The sequence below is a fragment of the Cherax quadricarinatus genome, chromosome 5 (genome assembly GCF_038502225.1).
Source record: "Cherax quadricarinatus isolate ZL_2023a chromosome 5, ASM3850222v1, whole genome shotgun sequence".
Taxonomy (NCBI): domain Eukaryota; kingdom Metazoa; phylum Arthropoda; class Malacostraca; order Decapoda; family Parastacidae; genus Cherax; species Cherax quadricarinatus.
Window position 1 is genome coordinate 21,819,433 of NC_091296.1, and position 23,838 is coordinate 21,843,270.

Consider the following 23,838-nt stretch of genomic DNA (forward strand, 5'->3'; position numbering starts at 1 on the left):
AGAATAGGATAGCAGATGAACAAGGAGGCTTTAGGAAAAGTAGGGGGTGTGTGGACCAGGTGTTTACAGTGAAACATATAAGTGAACAGTATTTAGATAAGGCTAAAGAGGTCTTTGTGGCATTTATGGATTTGGAAAAGGCGTATGACAGGGTGGATAGGGGGGCAATGTGGCAGATGTTGCAAGTGTATGGTGTAGGAGGTAGGTTACTGAAAGCAGTGAAGAGTTTTTACGAGGATAGTGAGGCTCAAGTTAGAGTATGTAGGAAAGAGGGAAATTTTTTCCCAGTAAAAGTAGGCCTTAGACAAGGATGTGTGATGTCACCGTGGTTGTTTAATATATTTATAGATGGGGTTGTAAGAGAAGTAAATGCGAGGGTCTTGGCAAGAGGCGTGGAGTTAAAAGATAAAGAATCACACACAAAGTGGGAGTTGTCACAGCTGCTCTTTGCTGATGACACTGTGCTCTTGGGAGATTCTGAAGAGAAGTTGCAGAGATTGGTGGATGAATTTGGTAGGGTGTGCAAAAGAAGAAAATTAAAGGTGAATACAGGAAAGAGTAAGGTTATGAGGATAACAAAAAGATTAGGTGATGAAAGATTGAATATCAGATTGGAGGGAGAGAGTATGGAGGAGGTGAACGTATTCAGATATTTGGGAGTGGACGTGTCAGCGGATGGGTCTATGAAAGATGAGGTGAATCATAGAATTGATGAGGGAAAAAGAGTGAGTGGTGCACTTAGGAGTCTGTGGAGACAAAGAACTTTGTCCTTGGAGGCAAAGAGGGGAATGTATGAGAGTATAGTTTTACCAACGCTCTTATATGGGTGTGAAGCGTGGGTGATGAATGTTGCAGCGAGGAGAAGGCTGGAGGCAGTGGAGATGTCGTGTCTGAGGGCAATGTGTGGTGTGAATATAATGCAGAGAATTCGTAGTTTGGAAGTTAGGAGGAGGTGTGGGATTACCAAAACTGTTGTCCAGAGGGCTGAGGAAGGGTTGTTGAGGTGGTTCGGACATGTAGAGAGAATGGAGCGAAACAGAATGACTTCAAGAGTGTATCAGTCTGTAGTGGAAGGAAGGCGGGGTAGGGGTCGGCCTAGGAAGGGTTGGAGGGAGGGGGTAAAGGAGGTTTTGTGTGCGAGGGGCTTGGACTTCCAGCAGGCATGTGTGAGCGTGTTTGATAGGAGTGAATGGAGACAAATGGTTTTTAATACTTGACGTGCTGTTGGAGTGTGAGCAAAGTAACATTTATGAAGGGATTCAGGGAAACCGGCAGGCCGGACTTGAGTCCTGGAGATGGGAAGTACAGTGCCTGCACTCTGAAGGAGGGGTGTTAATGTTGCAGTTTAAAAACTGTAGTGTAAAGCACCCTTCTGGCAAGACAGTGATGGAGTGAATGATGGTGAAAGTTTTTCTTTTTCGGGCCACCCTGCCTTGGTGGGAATCGGCCAGTGTGATAATAAAAATAAAAATAATATTATTATTATTATTATTATTATTATTATTATTATTATTATTATTATTATTATTATTACATGGGAAGTTCTAGACCTATAGAGATCATAGAATGAGTTTAATTATTATTCCTACATATATAGGAAGTGTTAAACCAATAGGGATCATAGAGTGCCTGGTTCAGCCCTAGGAAGGGAAGGACTGGTCCAATTCCTTGGATCAAGAGCCACTTACCAACATTAAGGAACCATTTACCTTGAGGGAAGAAATGAATGGAAGAGGGCCCAATATTAGGCCAAAATATACAGCATTCTTCTTGCCTTGTGTTCATTTCTCCCCGTGTGGGTTCAGTCGCATCACTGACCAGTTTTTATTATACTTTACCCCTCATAGGCGGTTCCTTGCTGCTGGTGAGGATCACTTGGTCTGCGGAGTAAGACCTGTGTTTCAATTCCTTTAATAAAGCCTGAATACCTTCCAATCCTCCAGAGCTGTATAGCCCCTGTGGGATTAACCCTCTCCCCATGAATGTAATAACATTCCGCAACTGTATTTAGAATTATGCACATAATAATAATAATAATAATAATAATAATAATAATAATAATAATAATAATAATAATAATAATATCTTTATTTACTACAAGTACATGTACAGGGTATACAGGCCTATCTGACATCAATGACATACTACTATATAGAAAGCCCCTTGTTATGCTGAGCATTTCGGGCACATTAGGCTAGTGTCCCAGGATGCGACCCACACCAATTGACTAACACCCAGGTACCCATTTTACTGATGGGTGAATATAGACAACAGGTGTAAAGAAACATGCCCAATGTTTCTACCCATGACGAAGTCATCTTTCCACAACCTCCACTCCTTCCATAGACTTTAGAAAAAAAATTGTTGTCATGTAGGTATGTTCGTCGCTTCCCTAAACAACCTAAATTCTGTACCTACTTTAGTTTCTAATTTAACCAGGAAAGACGATAAGCTGAAAGCATGGGACTACACCTACCTCCGTTAGGCCGAAGATAGTGAAGGTAGTGCCAACATTTGCAGTAAGACCCAAAAGACCCACCAACACAGGGACTTGATAGTATGATGCAACTTCGTTCCAAATATGATCGGAGACCCTTGCATCATAAAGTGAACACTCAGGTTTCTGAATGAGTTAGGTGACAAGCCTGTCAAGGAAACCAAGGGCCCCAGAGTATGCCTGGAGAGGGTTTCGGGGATCAACGCCCCCGCGGCCCGGTCTGTGACCAGACCTCCTGGTGGATCAGGGTTTGATCAACCAGACTGTTACTACTGGTCGCACGTAGACCGATGTATGAACCACAGCCCGGCTGATCAAGTTCTGACTTTAGGTGCCTGTCCAGTGCCTTCTTGAAGACAGCCAGGGGTCTATTGGTAATCCCCCTTATGTATGCTGGGAGGCGGTTGAACAGTCTTGGGCCCCTGACACTGTGTTGTCTCTTAGCGTACTCGTGCTGCCCCTGCTTCTCAGTGGGGGGATGTTGCATCTTCTGCCCACTCTTTTGCTTTCGTAGGGAGTGATTATCGTATGCAAATTTGGGACTAGTCTCTCTAGGATTTTCCAAGTGTATATTATCATGTATCTTTCTCGCCTGCGTTCCTGGGAATACAAATCAAGGGACTTAACCGTTCCCAGTAGTTTAGGTGCTTTGTCGTATTTATGCGTGCCGTGAAAGTTCTCTGTACATTCTCTAGATCTGCAATTTCGCCTGCCTTGAAAAGGGCCGTTAGTGTAAAGCAATATTCCAGCCCAGAGAGAACAAGCGATTTGAAGAGAACGATCATGGGATTGGCATTCCTAGTTTTGAAGGTTCTCATTATTCATCCTATCATTTTCATAGCGACTAACTTTCTTTTCTAGAGATTCAGTTTCGCAATTCAAAAGAAATGCCTCCAGCATTTTGGGCACAGCCTACCTCTGGGGAGCTGGCTGAAATGTTTGAAATGCAAGTTTCATGATGTCATTCATGTTTTTCTCATTCGCAAAGTATCACACACACACACTCGTGTATATATATGACTGTGTAATGAACACTTGTCAGTGCTGAATATTCCGCATGGAGAGAGAAACTCAAAAAATGGATATATATGAGGTCCTCTTCGACAGATGAAATATAAAGAGGAAAGAGACCAGGTAATTATAGGGGTACGGAGGGTGATAGTTCTTTGGCGGTAGACTGAAACATCATATTGTTAGGGCGAAGTTTAAAATATAAATAAATAAAATATCTTTTATTTACTACAAGTACATGTACAAGGTATACAGGTCTAGCTGACATCAATGACATACTACTATATAGAAAGCCGCTTGTTATGCTGAACATTTCGGGCAAATTAGGTCAGTTTTGTCCCAGGATGCGACCCACACCAGTCAACTAACACCCAAGTTCCCATTTTATACTGCCGTACCGGAGATTCGAACTCCGGATCTCAGTGTGTGAGCTGAGTGCGCTGGCGCTCCTGGATCTTCAAGGTGCTTAGTTGAAGGTGAAGGTGCACAGTTGACCCCTCATGTTACACTGTCGTTATTTAGAAGTGTGAGTTTCTGGGTAATTGTTTTGTGCCATAAGTTGCTTTGAACATAAGATAAAGGCGTACTTAAACATGCCTCTTGTTCCAAGCTAGACGGGTCCTATTCTTCACACTCAGAATGGTAGCCCTTATTGAAGGACGTGTTGTGGGATGAATTAAACTCTATCAAGGCTGAAATACTTAATACCTCAAAAATTACCTCTTCATTTCTTCCACTGTCTTCTATAAGTCGCCTCCATATTAGTTTGAAAAAGTCTGCTGGGCAGGCGAAACATCACTTTAATAAAGATACCCAGGTATGGCGCATTTGATATTCACTAAACTTGAAGATACTGTATGCCATTAATTTAATGCACAATTGAACCCAGCGATGGAATTTTTTTTAGTGCATATTTGGTAATCACCTTGAATTTGAAATTTTCTTTCGAAATGTTAAAGCACGCTTTTGACATGCTGATGTAAGTCGTACACATGCAACATACCAGTGTAATTTGTACAGATCTAACGTTCTGATGTAATTCGTACATATGTCATACTCGTGTATTACATACACACGTACGTAGTTCTGTATGAAATAGGATTTAGTGCTTTCTTGTTAATTTAATGACAGTATACATTTAAGTGACGTCTCTGAGAAACTGCGTCACCTTGTCACCCAAAGAGCTAGCAAACACCAGTAGCTGACTAGCCCATGTAGTCTTGACGATCAGGTCTAGTCTGATCTTGAAGACCACGTCTGGTGTGGTCTTTACCAGTGGTTTGCCTCAAGCATACATTTTCTCGTTTCCGTACCCACGTCAAACGTCATATGTGTTGCACCACTGCCTGGCTAGCTTGATGTCCTGTTGGAAGGTTTCTTGTTAAGTGCATAGGTGCAGTGGTGGGGGAAAGAAGAGTGCGGGGGATGGGGGTGTTGATCCTGGGGTGTGGGGGAACTCCCAGAGTAGTGGTTCCCCCACACTGCTGGTGCACCGTCGCCGGCTCTTCAGTACACTACCTGGCGCTACGAGGTACAGGTGGGGGCCAGCGAGCTCTCTCTGTTTTCCTACTGGCAAGCGGATCGTGTCTATCTTAAAAGAACCTTCCTGTGGCTGCTCTTGCGTTCATACTGTGGCAACTTCTCTGTTTCACTGCTTTTTTAGCCGCGGTTGAAGCTCAGGAGGAGCAGAGGCACTTTACAACACCACTCAGGTAGCACCAATCTACCAGCAGGGCTCTGATAACGCTGCTCTGGTGCGTTGATATCACCAGTGTCTCTCGTGGTAGCCTTCAAGCACAAACGTCAACGTACGTATCTTTCACATTACTTCTGCGCTATTTTTGCCAAATGTAAACCCTTCAGTGACGATTCTTTGCTGCTGGTGACGGGCTCTTGATCCAAGAATTGAAACTGCCTTCTTGGATTAAACCTATTTATTCCCAAGGCATTTTATAATTTCCTATGTTGTTAACATAACACTAATAATTCGTTATCCTGAATTTAAATTTAAAACTGGAATTTTGAAGTGTTTAGCGTGTTAAGGTTGGCCTCGAACACGAGTACAAGTGTGTTAAATACCTGAGACAACTGAACATCTGCTCACTGGGGCGCCCAATACGTCAGCAAACATGTCTCAGCGTATGCTATGAGGCCCAATGAAATATGCATTTACCTAATTTGTTTACAGGATATGCACACCAAGAGGTGTGTGTATCATTTATACATATCGAAAGACGAGTGCCTCTGTATATACACTAAAGTGGTTATCTGTTTATACACATCCAAAGGTGTATTTCAGTGTATATACAGTACACAGTTATGTGTCTGTATATGCACAGAAAGGTGTGTATAATACAGTACACAGCTGTGCATGAGTATATATACACAGGAGTCTCTAAATATATTGTATAGATTTACCTCCTAGTGTAGGTACACTTGGGGATTGAATTGAACATGTGACATGAATATAGGTTTAGTATTATGTATCGTAGACCTTACGCATTGCATTAGTTTTTTCAAATGTCGTGTTATATGTAATGCCCACCCGCGGTTAAGTCCTCAGTACTTTTCTACAAGATGTAAAACAAGCTTTTGTTGACAGTTTCTCTCGTGACTGATAAAAGCGAAGTGAATCATTGACTCAATATAGGTAATTATCATGATTATATTAAAAACATGTTCCTAATGGGAACATGAATGTTACTTCTTGAGAGTATATTTTACTATCAGTTCAGGAACATGAATGATTTGTGTATCAAGTTATGATCACATCAGTTATGTGGACTGAACGAAGGTCAGTATAGCTTCAGTTCACCTCCTGACTATTTTAAACTATAGCAGGAACTCCCGTAAACTGTCAGTGTACATACCTCTCAGTGTATTTATACACACACAAACCTCTTCCTTGGTGTGTTTGCATTGATTCACATTTTTCACTATATACAACGTTTGTATTAGGTTTTAAAGTCTGTTGGCTGCGCGCGAGTCAACAAGGCCAAAATTCATCTGTAAGATAAGATTTCGTTCGGATTTTTAACCCCGGAGGGTTAGCCACCCAGGATAACCCAAGAAAGTCAGTGCGTCATCGAGGACTGTCTAACTTATTTCCATTGGGGTCCTTAATCTTGTCCCCCAGGATGCGACCCACACCAGTCGACTAACACCCAGGTACCTATTTGCTGCTAGGTGAACAGGACAACAGGTGTAAGGAAACGTGTCGAAATGTTTCCACCCGCCGGGAATCGAACCCGGGCCCTCCGTGTGTGAAGCGGGAGCTTTAGCCACCAGGCCACCGGGCCACAAAATTAAGATTACTTGAATATATAAAATAGGATTTCATTAAAGTCTGAGACTAAAGTGCACATTGATATATGTTCGTCTTATAGTATGTATCCTGTTATGACTGTTTCATGAAGATGTCTTAGTGTGTTGCTTGTGCCAGTGTTATATACGCGGAAAAGTATGTCAATTGCATGTTAAATACCAAAGTACTCAGGAAAGATAGATGCGCACACACAGTATTTGTTGTTTTTTTCTTCACTAGTTTGCATAACCTAGTGTTTGAGTAGTGGATATTTGACTACAGCCTAAATTGACACAAAGACATGTTTTTCATACTTAACGATACTTTCCATATTCGTCCGCCTCGTTGATGTTTAATATTAAAAATAACGTTGCAACTACCATATCATTGCTTAGGCTCATGGGGAAGCGCTGAACCCGTACGGGTCATTCACCGCATGTGAAATGGGAGATAGTTTGATTTGATCCAGGGAGAAATTAGCTCTAATCATTTGAGTCATGAGCTCTTTCACATTATGGTCATCATATAGTGAGGGTAGCACAAAAACATACCTCAGTGGTCAGGTGGTGTGGGTAGCACAGCAGCCTACCTCAGTGGTGGTCAGATGGTGTGGGTAGCACAGGAACCAACCTCAGTGGTGGTTAGGTGGTATGGGTAGCACAGGAGCCTACCTCAGTGGTGGTCAGTGATATGGGTAGCACAGGAACCTACCTCAGTGGTGGTCAGGTGGTGTGGGTAAGGACAGACACCTTACACACGGAAGACATGATTGCTGTGTCTGCCTTGCCTTTCACTTCTCACTTCTGATTACCCACCAAGGACACCAGTGGCAGTATAAGTCATTAATGGCACTGGCCATTGCACTCAGTCCTTGGGCACTGCTCAGTAGCACTGTCCTTCTTAACTGATAGTTCAATTCTTATTCAAGAAGAGACTTGTTACGGGTGCAAGTAATTGAATATGTCCTCCACTTTTTAGGATAGACCCATGAACACTCCCATTACCCAGGCGCCGTATGCTCCCCCCGACGGGTCTAGCACTTTCCCATAAGTACAGTAATGACTGAAAACTTGTTCCAAAACGACTGTCTATGTTGGAAGACAAAAAGAAAGCTCGTTGTGTACGCTACGGGCTCCATATTATAATCTGTTAAAATAATCATGGGGAAGAACTAAAGCAAGTCATATAGCGTCTAGGGTTTGGGAGGTAATTTAGTTTGATCCAAGGAAAGGGTGGGTAGCTCCAATTGCCTGGATCAAGATCCCTTCAGCATATAAATATCCCACTCCATTACTGACGTCAATGTGAAGACGCCATTATTAGTGGTTCATGTAACCACTATTGACGTTACTTTGAAGATGTCGGTACTACATTGGTTCATGCAGTCACTATTGACGTTACTGTGAAGATGTCAGTACTACATTGGTTCATGCAGTCACTATTGACGTTACTGTGAAGACGTCCCTACTACAGCGATTCATGCAACCAGTACCAACGTCAGTGAAGACGTTAGTACTACAGTGATTCATGCAGCCACTACCGAGGTCACTGTGAAGACGTTAGCACTGCTGTGACCCACGATGTCTCCTTTGTTTTATATAGTAAAATTGGATGCATCAGCAGTGTGCTGCTGTCCTGTTCTGTATGATAGCTAGCGTTTGTTCCCAGTGTAACTGTTTCCCTGTCATATAATTACAAACATGTCTACACACCAACAGTGCACACGGTCCCACCTGCACATATGTCAACAAAGTATGTGAGATTAGATATTTCTTAGGCATGGCAGTAATATATCAACGCAAGCGCATGCAGGCGAAACAGATGTCCCATTGTTAAACTTTAACACAGTAGTGTGACACATCATAAGAGACAACGAGTATAACAATTTCACACACACACCGCAGAGTATAGGCTAGGTGGCCAAAGACTACTGAGCACGTCTCCGGAAGCACACAGCAGCCAGATATCTGCTGCAGCATATGGGCGCCTGGCAAACCTGAGAATAGTGTTCCGATACCTCAGTAAGGAATCGTTCAAGACTCTATAGACCGTGTACGTCAGGCCCATATTGGAGTATGCACCATCAGTTTGGAACCCACACCTAATCAAGCACGTCAAATAATTAGAGAAAGTGCAAAGGTTTGCAACAAGACTAGTTCTAGAGCTAAGGGGAATGTCCTAAGAAGAAAGGTTAAGGGAAATCGGCCTGACGACACTGGTGGACAGGAGAGTTAGGGGAGACATAATAACGACATACAAAATACTACGAAGAATAGATAAGGTGGACAGAGACAGGATGTTCCAGAGAGGGGACACCGACACAAGGGGTCACAATTGGAAGTTAAATACTCGGATGAGTCAAAGGGTTGTTAGGAAGTATTTCTTCAGTTATAGAGTTGTAACGAAGTAGAATAGTCTGGCAAGTGATGTAGTGGAGGTAGGAACCATACATAGTTTTAAGTCGAGGTATGATAAAGCTCATGGAGCAGGGAGAGAGGACCTAATAGCGACCAGTGAAGAGGCGGGGCCAGGATCAGAGTCTCGACCCCTGCAACCACAATTAGGCGAGTACAGTTTATATATATATATATATATATATATATATATATATATATATATATAAAATGTCATGCCGAATAGGTAAAATTGGTCAGTTAGCAAGAACTCATTTAAAATTAAGTCCTTTCTAAAACTTTCTCTTATACATTTAAAGATATATTTTTTTCATTTATGTTAATGTAAAAATTAACAAGTTTGTGCCAAAAGAACCTTAGAAAATTTACCTAACCTTATTTTAACAAGCGCAGTTTAATTTAGCCTAATCCAACTAATATTTTAGATAAGTTTACAATAATTTAATAAGAAACAAACAGTGAAATACATATTTTTCGGTAGTTTCAGAATGACTTTTGCGAAATTATTGCATACAAAAATTTTTGCTTACCTTATTCGGAATGTAGATGAATGGTTCAGAGAACCGACAAGTTGATAAATTAGACACATGTGCAACACTTGGGTATCTTTAATGAGGGAACGTTTCGCCATACAGTGGCTTCATCAGTCCATACAAAGGAGAATGATGATCAGCTACTTCTTCGCACATATGCTGTATTCTATTCAAGATTGATGGACTGACTACATTGACTCAACGCTGAGGAACTGATTACCTCAAATTCCTCCTGTTCTTCACCATTCTCCTTTGTATGGACTGATGAAGCCACTGTCTGGCGAAACGTTTCCTCATTAAAGATACCCAAGTGTTGCACATGTGTCTAATTTATCTACCCTCTTCGGCAAGAAGAGCGTTGCTAGTTAAGCCAAAATCGCAAGTTTTGCCAGTTCGGTACGAGATATATAATGCGTGTTTACATATCTAATGTCAGTGTGTGGAGACGTCAGTACTGACTCACGAAAACCGCTAGTACGTAGTGCCCCTCCCTACTCAGGATTTTCCTTCCCGGAAACATTGGGGTTTCCAGCTTATTATTAGTACGACGAAGACTTCTAAAATTATCAGAAAAACGAGCAATAGAACTGGTGTTATAACACCAACGCCAATTCTATTTTAAGCTGTTGCTAAAGTGTTTCAGTAGTTGGAGACTGGAATACTGTTTTTGAGACAACGTTGAAAATTTGTTCTGAAAATTTTTTAAGCACTGCTCTCAAGCTGTACGCAATGTGGAACCGGGCCTAGTATTAATCTGTATAGTAATAGGCCTAGCATTTACCTGTATACTAGTGGGGCTAGTATTAATCTGTATATGAGGGTGGTCTGATGTGAGGATCGCTGTCTGGTGTATACTGACATCAACTCGACCAGGCTAAAGCACTTTTCAAAATTCATCAACCAAATATGCAGTATAATGTGATCCTTTATTGACAACGTTTCGCCCACATAGTGGGCTTTTTTTCAAGTCACAGACTTGAAAAAGCCCAGTGTGGGCGAAACGTTGTCAATAAAGGATCACATTATACTGCATGTGTGTTTATATTTACATTGTGTCGGTATTCTATACCATTTATTTCCATCTCATCAACCAAATTAATGTTCTGGTCCTATTCTCGTAATGATCTTCCAGTTATCTGGAGACTACGCTTTAATGAGGAGTTTTCCTTTTTTATATACCGTTGTATTTCAGGTTTAGAACTTATACACACTCCAGGGCCAGGTTGCATTAATAAGAGATTCTCGGTGACTGTACGCTAACACACTGAGGGTTGGGGATCAATCCTCGGCACGGGTGAAACTTTGGGCATGTTTCCTTACACTTGCTGCCCCTGTTCACCTAGCAGTAAGTAGGTACCTGGGTGCTAGTCGACTGTTGTGGGTCGCATCCTGAGGAACAAGGGAAACCTAAGTTGCTCGAAATGCTCTGCATGACCAGGAGCTTTCTATATAGTATGTCAGTGATATCAGTTGGGTTTATATCAGTTGTAGCATGTACTTGTAGATATAATTATTATTATTTTTATTATTATTATGAAGACTGCCTGATCACACATCTTATGCGTCGCACCGTATATGCTCAGTCATACACAAATTGATCAGTATAGAGGGATATTCTGTTTCACACCGTATATGCTGTGCTATACATACATCTGGTCTATATAGGGAATATTTCCACTACACAATATCACAAAAATTGCAAATCAGACATGAAAACGACGACGTTTTGGTCCGGCCTCGATTTTTTACCATTTAGAACATAACATAAGAAAGAAGGAACACTGCAACAGGTCTACTGGCCTATGCGAGGCTTAAGCCGGGTTTATTATATATTTGCAGTCAAGGATTCAGGGGGATTTTTATGGTTGATAATAGAGCAACACAGTCAAGGAACTGCGTTCCACCTGCCAATCTAGCGCCAGATCCTCACACATGACTCTCAGAAGAAAATCTCTTCTCGGCACGGCCATCTCTCTCTCTCTCTCTCTCTCTCTCTCTCTCTCTCTCTCTCTCTCTCTCTCTCTCTCTCTCTCTCTCTCTCATTTCCTAAGTTGAGTATGTTAATCCTATATAATTCATATAGTCGCATCTAACTGTCAGTGTGCTTTTTATTTTAAAACACTGTTGGATTATTTAAACATTTCTGCAAGCCCTTATCGCTGGTGAATAATTTTTGACCAAAGAAATTGGAGCTATCCTGTCGTTCCTCGGATCGAACCTATTTTCTCCCATTAACCCTTTTTCAGTCAGCCCGACCATGCTTAATACATACCTGGAGGTTACCTGGAGGTTATTCCGGGGATCAACGCCCCCGCGGCCCGGTCCACGACCAGGCCTCCCGATGGATCAGGGCCTGATCAACTAGGCTGTTACTGCTGGCCGCACGCAGTCCAACGTACGAGCCACAGCCCGGCTGATCCGGCACTGACTTTAGGTATCTGTCCAGCTCTCTCTTGAAGGCAGCCAGGGGTTTATTGGCAATTCCCCTAATGCTTGATGGGAGGCTGTTGAACAGTTTTGGGCCCCGGACACTTATGGTGTTTTCCCTTAGTGTACCAATGGCGCCCCTACTTTTTATTGGGGGCATTTTGCATCGCCTGCCCAGTCTTTTACTTTCGTAGGGAGTGATTTCTGTGTGCAGATTTGGGACCATTCCTTCCAAGATTTTCCAAGTGTAGATTATGATATATCTCTCCCTCCTGCGTTCCAACGAGTACAAGCCAAGTGCTTCCAAGCGTTCCCAGTAGTTAAGGTGCTTGACAGAACTTATACGTGCAGTAAAGGATCTCTGTACACTCTCTAGATCTGCGATTTCACCTGCTTTGAATGGAGATGTTAATGTACAGCAGTATTCCAGCCTAGAGAGAACAAGTGATTTGAAAAGGATCATCATGGGCTTGGCATCTCTCGTTTTGAAACTTCTCATTATCCATCCTATCACTTTCTTTGCACGTGCGATCGTGGCACTGTTGTGATCCTTGAAAGTGAGATCCTCAGACATTACTACTCCCAGGTCCCTTACATTATTTTTCCGCTCTATTGTATGGCCGGAGTCAGTAGTATACTCTGTTCTAGTTATTATCTCCTCCAGTTTTCCATAACGGAGTAGTTGGAATTTGTCCTCATTGAACATCATATTGTTTACCGTTGCCCACTGGAAAACTTTGTTTAAATCTTCTTGGAGGTTAACCGCGTCCTCAGCAGATGACAGCCTCATGCAGATCCTAGTATCATCCGCAAAGGATGATACGGTGCTGTGGTGTACATCTCTGTTTATGTCTGATATGAGGATAAGGAATAAGATGGGGGCATGTTCCCAACACCTGACTCCTCCCTGCCCCCACTTAATTGGATTCAGAGCAATAACTGAAGAAAACCCCTTCAGATTGTCTTCAACTTTCAGCATTTAGGATGGTGCGCCTTGATACTGAGCTGCGTAATTTTTAACATTCCCATTTTCTCTCCCCACTCATCTATATATATATATATATATATATATATATATATATATATATATATATATATATATATATATATATATATATATATATATATATATATATATATATATATATATGTATATGTAAAGCACTGCGTACCTTGTTCCAAGGTTCGTAGGTTCGAGTCTCCTTCAGCCAGAGATCAGTGTTTGTGTATATTTCGCCTGCTCTTGCGAATTCCTTGCATTGTTAATATCTCTAGTAAGGCTGATGCATGCAGGAGATGAGATGAAAAGCTTTAAGCCTTCTCCCTGAAAGCTGGCTGCCTTGGATCAAAGTCTAGCGCAAGCTGGACTCCAAGGTATTGGTCCAGTGTGGGTAGATTGGTAAAACACTGCGTACCTTGTTCCAAGGTTCGTAGGTTCGAGTCTCCTTCAGCCAGAGATCAATGTTTGTGTATATTTCGCCTGCTCTTGCGAATTCCTTGCATATATATATATATATATATATATATATATATATATATATATATATATATATATATATATATATATATATATATATATATATAACATAGCAACCTAATCTAACCTTACTAAAATTTATGCAATAAAAGGTCATTTGATTGACCTAATTTAAGAGTTTCCACAGCTGTATTTCACCGTTATCATTGGGAGGGGGGAGAAGAGGAAAACGATAATTCGGGTGCTATTATAACAGTTTCCATACCTGAATATAGTAATCAAGGTGGGGGGGATGGGGTAGTCAAAAGTATGGTTGATTCGGTTTTAGGCTCTGGTTCTTGCCACAGTGCTCCCGGTGGACTTATACCCCGAGATCCTTGTCATTCTGCGTTGTACTTCTATACGCAGCATCTGTCATTTTCTAAACCGCAGTGCTGGGTGGCTCTTGTGGGTTAAGCGCTTAGTTCTGATTGAATTATTATTATAAACAAATATATATAAATAAATATATAAATAAATATATATATATATATATATATATATATATATATATATATATATATATATATATATATATATATATATATATATATATATATTTGCCAGTCTGTAAACCATTTGTGAAGGTCATACAAGTCATTTTACACAGAAGTGACTCCCTCTTCACTGTTTACCATTGCAGAGATATTAGTATTGTATGCAGATATGATGCAGTACACATCATGTCTGTCATTGATGTTAATTACAAGCAGAAGTGGTGCCAGAACGTTGCGGACAGCAGAAAATATTGTTAATTCAGATTCTACTTCATTTGTGACAACCCTCTTCTGATTGTTTCAGACATTGTTTTAATCATTCCAGATTTTTTTTTCAGTTGTATCATATTTAGGGATTTCCCGAGCTAATATTTCTTTGTAAAGTTCATATAATGTTCATGAAATGGGAATCCTTGGTCAGTGTAGATGGTAAGTTACATGTAAACAAATGTGTTAAACAATATTTCTATAGACTCATATTGGAACGTTTTGAATAGACTGGAATCAAATAAATAATAGTTAACCGTCACTTTCGCCAACATCCTCTCATGAAGGTTGCGGGTATGTGAGGTGAAGATAACTGGCTGGTAGGTTTATGCTGTGCTGCTTTTTGTCTTCATTAGTATGGTAACATTTGCAGTTTTAAATCATCTTCCCGGGTCCAGGATGCTCTAAACTCTAAATACCAGTCTAATCTCTAGTGGCAGACACGTTAAAGTGAATGCAAAAAATAATTAGGAGTTCTGATTAGCAGAAATTTAAAGTTAACTTAAGACTGCAAAGTGCTCCCAGTAAGATTAGTAGATTTCTTGGCATCATATGACGTAGTATAAATAGAAGTCTTAAGATTATCCTTCAACTTTATGTATCTTTGGTAAGGCCTCATTTATATTATGCTGCTCATATCTGGTCTCTATATCACAGAATAGACAAGTGCGCTGGAAAAAAAATACAGAAAAGGATGAAGTTAATTCCATGTATTAGAATTTGTTTACGAACATAGTGCAAATTCAGTTTCTCCAGCCTTTCTGGGAAGACATAGAATTCTGAGAGATGATTGAAGTGTGCAAATGGAAAACAGGAATAATTAAAGGGCACATAAATAACGTGATGAAAATATCTAACCAAGACAAACTCGCAGCATTAAATTAAAGTTGGAAAAAAATAGATTTAGGAAGGATATAGGGAAGTGCTGGTTTCACAATAGTGTTGCAGATAAATGGAGCAAACTCCCAGGTAGCGTCACTGCGGCAAGAACCTTGGGTAGCATTAAATACGCCTAATATTGGCCAATAGGCCTGCAACGTTCCTTCATTTTTGTGTTCTTGAGTGAGGGCTGCAGTCTTTGACCCCTTTGTGTGTATGTGTGTGTGTGACGGTTAGTAGCGTTTTGCTATTGTGCTCTTGGCTTCCATACTTTCTACTGGGTCTCTTGTTTGTACTTGCCTATATGTAATTGCAAAGGTCGAGACTTAGCTCCCGCCCTCCACCTCAATTTACAGCTTGACAGATTCAGTACCAGCCTCATGGGCACTTACCATACATGCTCTTAAAACTATGTATGACGTCTGCCTTCACCAGTTCGCGTGTATTTCACTTCCTGACCACCACTAGGATGAAGAAATACTTCCTGACATCCCTGTGGCTTATCTGTGTCTTCTAACTGGTTCTTTTATCCTCTAACGTTGTTAAGTTCGATTCCTTTAGCCTCTTGTAGCTCGTACCCCTTAGCACTGGAACTAGCCTCGTTGCATTTCCCTGAGATTTTAACAGTTTCCTGTGGTGCTGTGTATGGATCCTGCCTCCTCTGCATCACTCTCCATATTGCTCCATTTCCTGGCAACTCTAAGGCTGAAGAAATACTTCTTAGCATCCTTATGACTCATCTGAGTTTTTAACTTCCAGTTGTGTACCTTTGTTCCTGTGCCCCATCTCTGAAACATCCTATCCTTATCAACCTTGCCAATTCCTCTCACTATTTTATGTCGTTATCGTGTCCCTCCCTCCTGTCCTCCAGTGTCGTCAGGTTGAATTTCCTTAACCACTCCTCGTAGGTCATACCCCTTAGCTCTGGGACTATTCTTGTTGCAAACCTTTGCACTTTCTCTAGTGTGTGTGTGTGTGTGTGTGTGTGTGTGTGTAAGCGTGGGTATGGGAAGTTGAGTGGAGGTGGTAACATAAGGAGCGATGCTAGTGGCTGGGTGGCAGTCACTGTGAACTTGACCCACATCCTATACACTGGTGGGCAGACAGGAAGTGCCTTCACCCCGCCACACTACTGATGACCTCTCTACTGCTCTGCTCTCTCAGCAACATGATATATGAAAGGAAATTATAGTTATTATTATTATTATTGCCATATTAATATTTATTAAGTACAGTGGACCCTCGAATTTATTAGTGCCGTTTCTGTATGCAAAACTATTTTTATCTATAAAATGTATTGTTTGTTAATATTTTTGGGTGTCTGGAATGGTTTAATTGGATTTACATTATTTCCTACGGGAAATATTAAAAAAACATACATTTTATAGATAATAAAAATAGTTTTGCATTCAGAAAAGGCACTACTAAATTCGAGGGTCCACTGTACTAAGTATTTTGGTGTGTACGAAGGAAATCAGAAAAAAAGACAAGATATAGTACACATAAAAAGTTAAGACCACTTAAAACAGTGGCATGGTAATGAAGCACAACGTTAACTTCAAGCCAGCCATCCTCACATGCCACGTGGTACACGTGCTTGGATTTGCCGATACCCCACGCTGCCAGACGTATGGGAGAATTTTTAAATTGCTCATTTACAGTTAAATATTCGTTTTATGTTTATGTAGCCTTGCAAGTGAGGAGGACTGTGTATGAGATACACCGCATACTTTGCTACAAACTCTTGCTAGGCTGTTCCGGTACTCTGGAAATATTCGTCAAATGTGATTCAAGACAATTGATGATTCAGGATACTTGAAGAGACTCGGAATGAAATTAGGAGAGGCCCAGACTCGTGGAACTCCGTGTTCATCAAGAATTGCAAGAAGCCTCTATCGCGTGCCTTCAGCATTCTATGGAGAGGGAGCATGGACACAGGGGTCATCCCACACACACTAAAAACAACAGACATAGCCCCACTGCATAGCACTAACATCCAATATCATAAAAATCTTTGAGAGGGTTCTAAGAAGCAAGATCGCCAACCACCTAGATACCCATCAATTACACAACCCAGGGCAACACGGGTTTAGAGCAGGTCGCTCCTGCCTGTCCCATCTACTGGACCACTAAGACAAGGTCCTGGATACTGTAGAGGATAAACAAAATACAGATGTAGTATACACAGACTTTGCAAAAGCTTTTGACAAGTGTGACCATGGTGTAATAGCACACAAAATGCGTGATAAAGGAATAACAGGAAAAGTTGGTAGATGGATCTATAACTTCCTGACAACTAGAACACAAACAGTACGTAATAGTAAACAGTAAAGTCCCAGGCAGCCACGGTAAAAGGCTCTGTTCCACAAGGCACAGTACTCGCTCCCATTCTATTCCTCATCCTCATTTCTGACACAGACAGATATGTACTCCATAGTTCCGTGTCTTCCTTTGCGGATGATACCCGGATTACCATGGCAGTGACCTCCATCGAAGACACTGCAAGTCTCCAAGAGGACATCAACCAAATCTTCGAATGGGTCACTCAAAACAATATGAGGTTCAATGAGGAGAAATTTCAACTACTCAGATATGCGAAATTTGAGGAAATAAAAAAATGTATCAGGGTATACAACAAATTCTAACCATAAAATAGAGCGGGAAAGTAATGTGAAGGACCTGGGAGTGATAATGTCAGAGGATCTCGTCTACAAAGACCACAACAATGTATCTACCTCATCTGCTAGGAAAATGATAGGATGAATAATGAGAACTTTCAAAACTAGGGATGCCAAGCCCATGCTGATTCCCTTCAAATCGCTTGTGCTCTCTAGGCTGAAATACTGCTGTACACTAACATTGCGACATTGCAGACCTGAAGAGTGTCCAAAGAACTTTTACGGCACACATAAGTACGATAAGGTACCTAAATCACTGGGAACGGTTGAAGGTCCTAAATCTGTATTACCTGGAATGCAGGCGAGAGAGATACATGATAATATACATTTGGAAGGTCCTGGAGGGATTGGTAGGAAACCTGCACACGAAAATCACTCCCTATGAAAGCAAAAGACTCGGCAGGAGATGCAACACTTCCCCGATGAAAAGCAGGGGCGCCACGAGTACATTGAGACAACACAATAAGTGTCCGGGGCCCAAGACTGTTCAACTGCCTCCCAGCATACATAAGGGGGATTACCAATAGACCCCTGGCTGTCTTCAAGAAGGCACTGGAAAGGCACCTAAAGTCAGTACCTGACCAACCGGGCTGTGGTTCGTACGTCAGCTTGCGTGCGGCCAGCAGTAACAGCCTGGTTGATCAGACCCTGATCCACCTTGAGGCCTGGTCTCAGACCGAGCCTCGGGGGCGTTGACCCCCGAAATCCTCTCCAGGTAAACTCCAGGTAAAGTACAAGGTACAGGAATACAGAATTAATGCTACTAATATTTAAGAACAGTCGAAACATTTTGCAATAATTTTACAAGAAATAAGGGAGGAGGGGGGGAGGGGGCAGGATTTTCTGAAATTGGTTCATCGTGATTTGTAAAGGTAGTGATCCTGAATGTTGAAAGTGACGGATAGAGTTTAGTCTTACCAACGGCATGTTAACTGTTGGACTAACAAGCATAGATTTATGGCAATATGCCCAGTTGCAGGATGACTCACTCTTCCCGGTACATTCGCTGCTTGGGGCAAAATCTTGAAAATATTTATCTTTTTATGAATGTATAATTTTTAGATGTCTGATAATTGGATGGGTTCGGGTGCTTTACCTCGTGCTCTGAACATCCTCTATGTATATTACTGAATCATCTCTTTCATTCCGAATTAGTTAGGTCAAGATAATGATAGATGTCTTCCATACCCTGCTCCTTCCTCAGTAGTCCTTAACAGGATCTGGCTTGAGGTGCAGGCAATGACATTGATCCGAGAAGTTGAAGGACGCATTCTTGGTAATTAAAAAAAAATGGTTTCAATGAGAAATAATGTCAATGGGGACACTGTTCAAATCACTTGTGATCTTTCGCTTGTAATGTTCAGTGATGACGGCTCCATTCCAGGTAGGAGAAATGTGAGCGTTGGAAATAATATAATAAGCGTTTACTGCCCATCTAGAGCCAATAAAGCATTTGAACTACTGGGAATGACTCCAAGAACTGCGCAAGTACTATCTGGAGAGAAGGCGAGAGAGGCACGTGTAATAAATACAAGGAAGATTCTGGAGGGCCTAGTCCTAACTTGACACACTGTTATAATAACGTACTGGAGTGAGAGATATGAGGAAGTGTGAAATAGACGAAGTGAAAACCAAGGGAGCTACGACCACATCCGTGGGCTTCGACTAATCTTCTGTTGTCAGCAGATATCTGCAATGCTGACGGAAAATTATTATTATTATTATTATTATTATTATACTGACGGAAAAGATGTGGAAGTATTCAAGAGGAAACTATATCACAGCCTTCGCAGTGTGCCAGATCAGTTAGGCTATTATGGATATACGGTCCGGTGGGCCACCAGTAGCAACAACCTGGTCGACCAGGTAGTCAACACGAAGGCCTGACCCCAGGCCGGGCCGCGAGAGAATTATTAGTATTATTATTATTTTCATAAAAAGAGAGGCCGCGAGAGAAGGAAAACTTGAAAGTGGTCACCGGTAAATCTGGTATTAACATGGATAGGTGAAGGTAATGTGTATTTTATGATAAGAATAAAGTTTAAAACACATACCTTACATTATGATCTTCCTTTGAATATTCGTGTCGATGTTGTGACTATTGCTTCATTATAGTGCAAACTACAGGTATAAGGTCTTGTCTTATTTATTGTTTAGTATTTCAGGAACTAATGTCCATCTTATGAGAGACTTTCGGCTAAAACTTGTTACTCATTAAATTTAAACGTGACGATTAGTGTCTGTTTTTCAATTGCTGAAAATAGCACTTATACCTGGAGAGGGTTCCGGGGGTCAACGCCTCCGCGGCCCGGTCTGAGACTAGACCTCATGTTCCTGGTAGGTTTAGCGCTTCCTTTTGATTATAATAATAATATATCTATGTTAACAGCTTCACACTTCTCATACCCATGTCAACCATGAGTTAGGCACATGTCAACATTGCACATAACATGTGTTCTACCCAGATGTCTTGTTTCTGGCTATTTACGGAGAGGGACGGATATTGGTTGCTTCATTAGGTTAAATTAAAACCTATTACGTATTGTTAATGAAGGCTGCGTATTGGGGTAAATAACTATAAAATTACTCGCATGATAAACACAAATGGAGTTGGAAGTTTTATCGACGTTTCGCCCTTGCAGTGTCTTTATCGAGTGATCTGATAAAGCCACTGCATGGGCAAAAGTTTTATAAATCTTGCATCTGTTCCTCATGACTACATCTTACCTTCTTACCACTGAGAGATCGAGGCGACTTATGGTTCAAGTGGTACCGCCTTCGGCTCACAACTGAAGGACCCTGCTTCGAGACGGACGAGTAAAAATTTTATGAACGTTTCTTTTCACCAGTTGCCCCTGTTTACTTAGCAATATATAGGTACCTGGGTGTTAGCTGACTGTTGGGTTGCATTTCGGTTTCTTTAATTGAAAATGTCGCTGTTTCCCTTGCACGTTTCACTTTGTTCTTCCTCACAGTATCCTAACACACCAGCGTACACCTGGAACAAGATCCAACCGGGAGTTAAGCTCAGAGAACCGAGCCTCCACCACTTTTTATGACGAATGACACATACGAATTTAGCGCTTCACGATTTACAAAATATAGTGATATTAAAATATTATTTATCTTGACTTTAGTAAAGTTTTTGTACTGTGCGACAGGTTAACATAACTGCTGCAGTGTTCCTTCTTTCTTATGTTTGTTCTGATGTTCTTAAGTGCTTTGCCTCAGGGACCATTATGAGTCATGTTATCCATGAATTGTTTGTATACCAGTGAACAGCAGGGCAAGCCTACTCACAGACAATACCGTGATTATAATGTCAACCAATAATTTCTCGGTTATCCATTATCCAGCAATTTTTACCAAGTTCAATTTTAACAGTAATTTTCAACGTTGAAGGGGTCGCTTTCTATTGTTTTCTGAAAGAAAAACTGCAGAAAGTAGTGAACTTTTTTGCATTACCTTTAATGAAGCCAAGGAGAAACTAGTCATTACGTGCCATTATAATAGCGGTTAAAAATAGTCTGAAATGAAGCGAGTATAAATAATTATAGACGTCTGGCAGACTGGGCCATGGACCAGTCATGCAGGATCATGTTACCATCCAGTCAGACAGTCGTAGAGATGCTGAGTATAAACGATGTTGATAAACGAGCTACAAGCATCAATTTACTTGTATAAAATTGTGATAGGGTTCAGTGGTACTGTCCTAGATACAGTGTTCAATAGCACTGTACCAGATGCAGTGTTCAGCGGCACTGTACCAGATGCAGTGTTCAGTGGCACTGTACCAGATGCAGTGTTCAGTGGCACTGTACCAGATGCAGTGTTCAGTGGCACTGTACCAGATGCAGTGTTCAGTGGCACTGTACCAGATGCAGTGTTCAGTGGCACTGTACCAGATGCAGTGTTCAGTGGCACTGTACCAGATGCAGTGTTCAGCGGCACTGTACCAGATGCAGTGTTCAGTGGCACTGTACCAGATGCAGTGTTCAGTGGCACTACCAGATGCAGTGTTCAGTAGCACTGTACCAGATGCAGTGTTCAGCGGCACTGTACCAGATGCAGTGTTCAGTGGCACTGTACCAGATGCAGTGTTCAGTGGCACTGTACCAGATGCAGTGTTCAGTGGCACTGTACCAGATGCAGTGTTCAGCGGCACTGTACCAGATGCAGTGTTCAGCGGCACTGTACCAGATGCAGTGTTCAGTGGCACTGTACCAGATGCAGTGTTCAGTGGCACTGTACCAGATGCAGTGTTCAGTGGCACTGTACCAGATGCAGTGTTCAGTGGCACTGTACCAGATGCAGTGTTCAGTGGCACTGTACCAGATACGGACCCAGTTCACTATAATGACAACCAATTATATAAATACATTAATTTTCTCTCGTTGTCCAGGGTAAATTTCTGAAAGTTCTCTTCCAACTTGAAGATGCTTCTTTTTTTAAGTTTGGGTTAAAGTTTAAAGTTATATTAACCTAGCTTAGACGAACTTATGAATACATATTTAACTTTAAGCAAAGTGGAAAAAAACTAAAGACACGTGTGGCAACGCAGTGACTGAGAGTAACCAGGAGTAAGTAATATTCAAATATTCACGATTGTAGAGAATTCAGTAGGGTTCAGTTTAATATCTTGATTATGCATCTCGTACCCATCCTGTGGGCGGTAGTCAAAAGATTACAGAGGCACAGAGCAATGAGGATATTGCCACTAGGATTCAGCAGCTATGGCTGCTGAATCCTCAGAGGTTTCGTTCCAGCGAACTGGAGTTAGTAATACGTACTCGGGAATTACCATCTCAGGATGATCTATGTGTAAGAGATGATGAAAGAGAGGAATGGTGTGGGTGTGTGATTGGTGGGGTTAAGTGTGGTGGACGGGGGCTGGGGTGTTGTTGCTGGGGAAGGAGGAGGAAGGCTTCCTGTACCGTCAACTAGTTTCTCTTTCACTCTCAAGGTGGTGTTGCACTCTCAGCAGCGCCAAATATCACTTGTGCTGCAGGAAGCACCTAACGTTGGAAACCAGCTCGTCGACATCCTCACACGAGGATAATTAAGCGTCACAGGAGGAAAATAATCTGGTGGATATTTGGCTTCCGTCTCTTCAAGGTTGTTGTTGTTGAAGGTAAACATCTTCAACCCCCTAGGCCAGGGATACCATCATTTGCTCCCTCCAGCCGCATATTTAGTAGGTCGCAGATTAATTGTTGTTACTCATCTCTTTCGATTCTTGGACAGTGTTTAACCTGCCGGTTATTTGGACTTAGGGCTTTTTTTTTTTTTTTTCAAATTAGTGCCTCACGCAGCTTCGTATACTCGTGTCACCTGTCATACTTGACTTCCGGTGACGCTCTCATTCTCGCATCACTAGTGAAAACTGTTTTTAGATAAATCTATATTGCTACCACTAAAGACGCCCCTTCCTCTTATTGCACCTTTCTCCTGCCTCCGAGTCCAGCACTGTACTCATTCCTCGACTTTCTCTGGTTAGCCCCAACACTCCTCTACCCTTTCTATGGCACTTACCTATTAGTCGATTGATAAATTAATTCGTGTATAGATATTTTATTCATGTACTATTGATCTAGACTTCGACTGGTCGATCGGACAATCTTCGTCGTCACGTCACTCACTCCTATGCCCTTCATCTTCACCACTCTGTAGCAGCTCGAGTTGTAGACTGAGTCGCACGTCACGCACCGCTCCACACTTTTTTTTCTGCAGTTAACGAGCTATGTAATAGCTTGTTTCTTTTCTCTAGTACACTGCTATTGCCTCCATTCTGTGGACTACAAGTGCCCAGATTGTG

General features: G+C 41.6%; 1 protein-coding gene across 3 annotated transcripts in view; it reads left to right on the plus strand.

Annotated features, from left to right (window-relative positions):
- Nucleotides 1-5,010: 5,010 nt before the first annotated feature.
- LOC128684800 (sodium-coupled monocarboxylate transporter 1) overlaps nucleotides 5,011-23,838 on the plus strand; it is an 89,574-nt gene continuing 70,746 nt past the window's right edge. For 2 of the 3 annotated variants that reach the window (XR_011394130.1, XM_053771078.2), the window contains exon 1: nucleotides 5,011-5,316. The gene's annotated coding sequence lies outside the window, so the exon portion shown is untranslated. Of the gene's footprint in view, nucleotides 5,317-23,024; nucleotides 23,155-23,838 lie in introns of those variants that run through there. The other variant, XM_070101108.1, reaches the window with a different exon arrangement.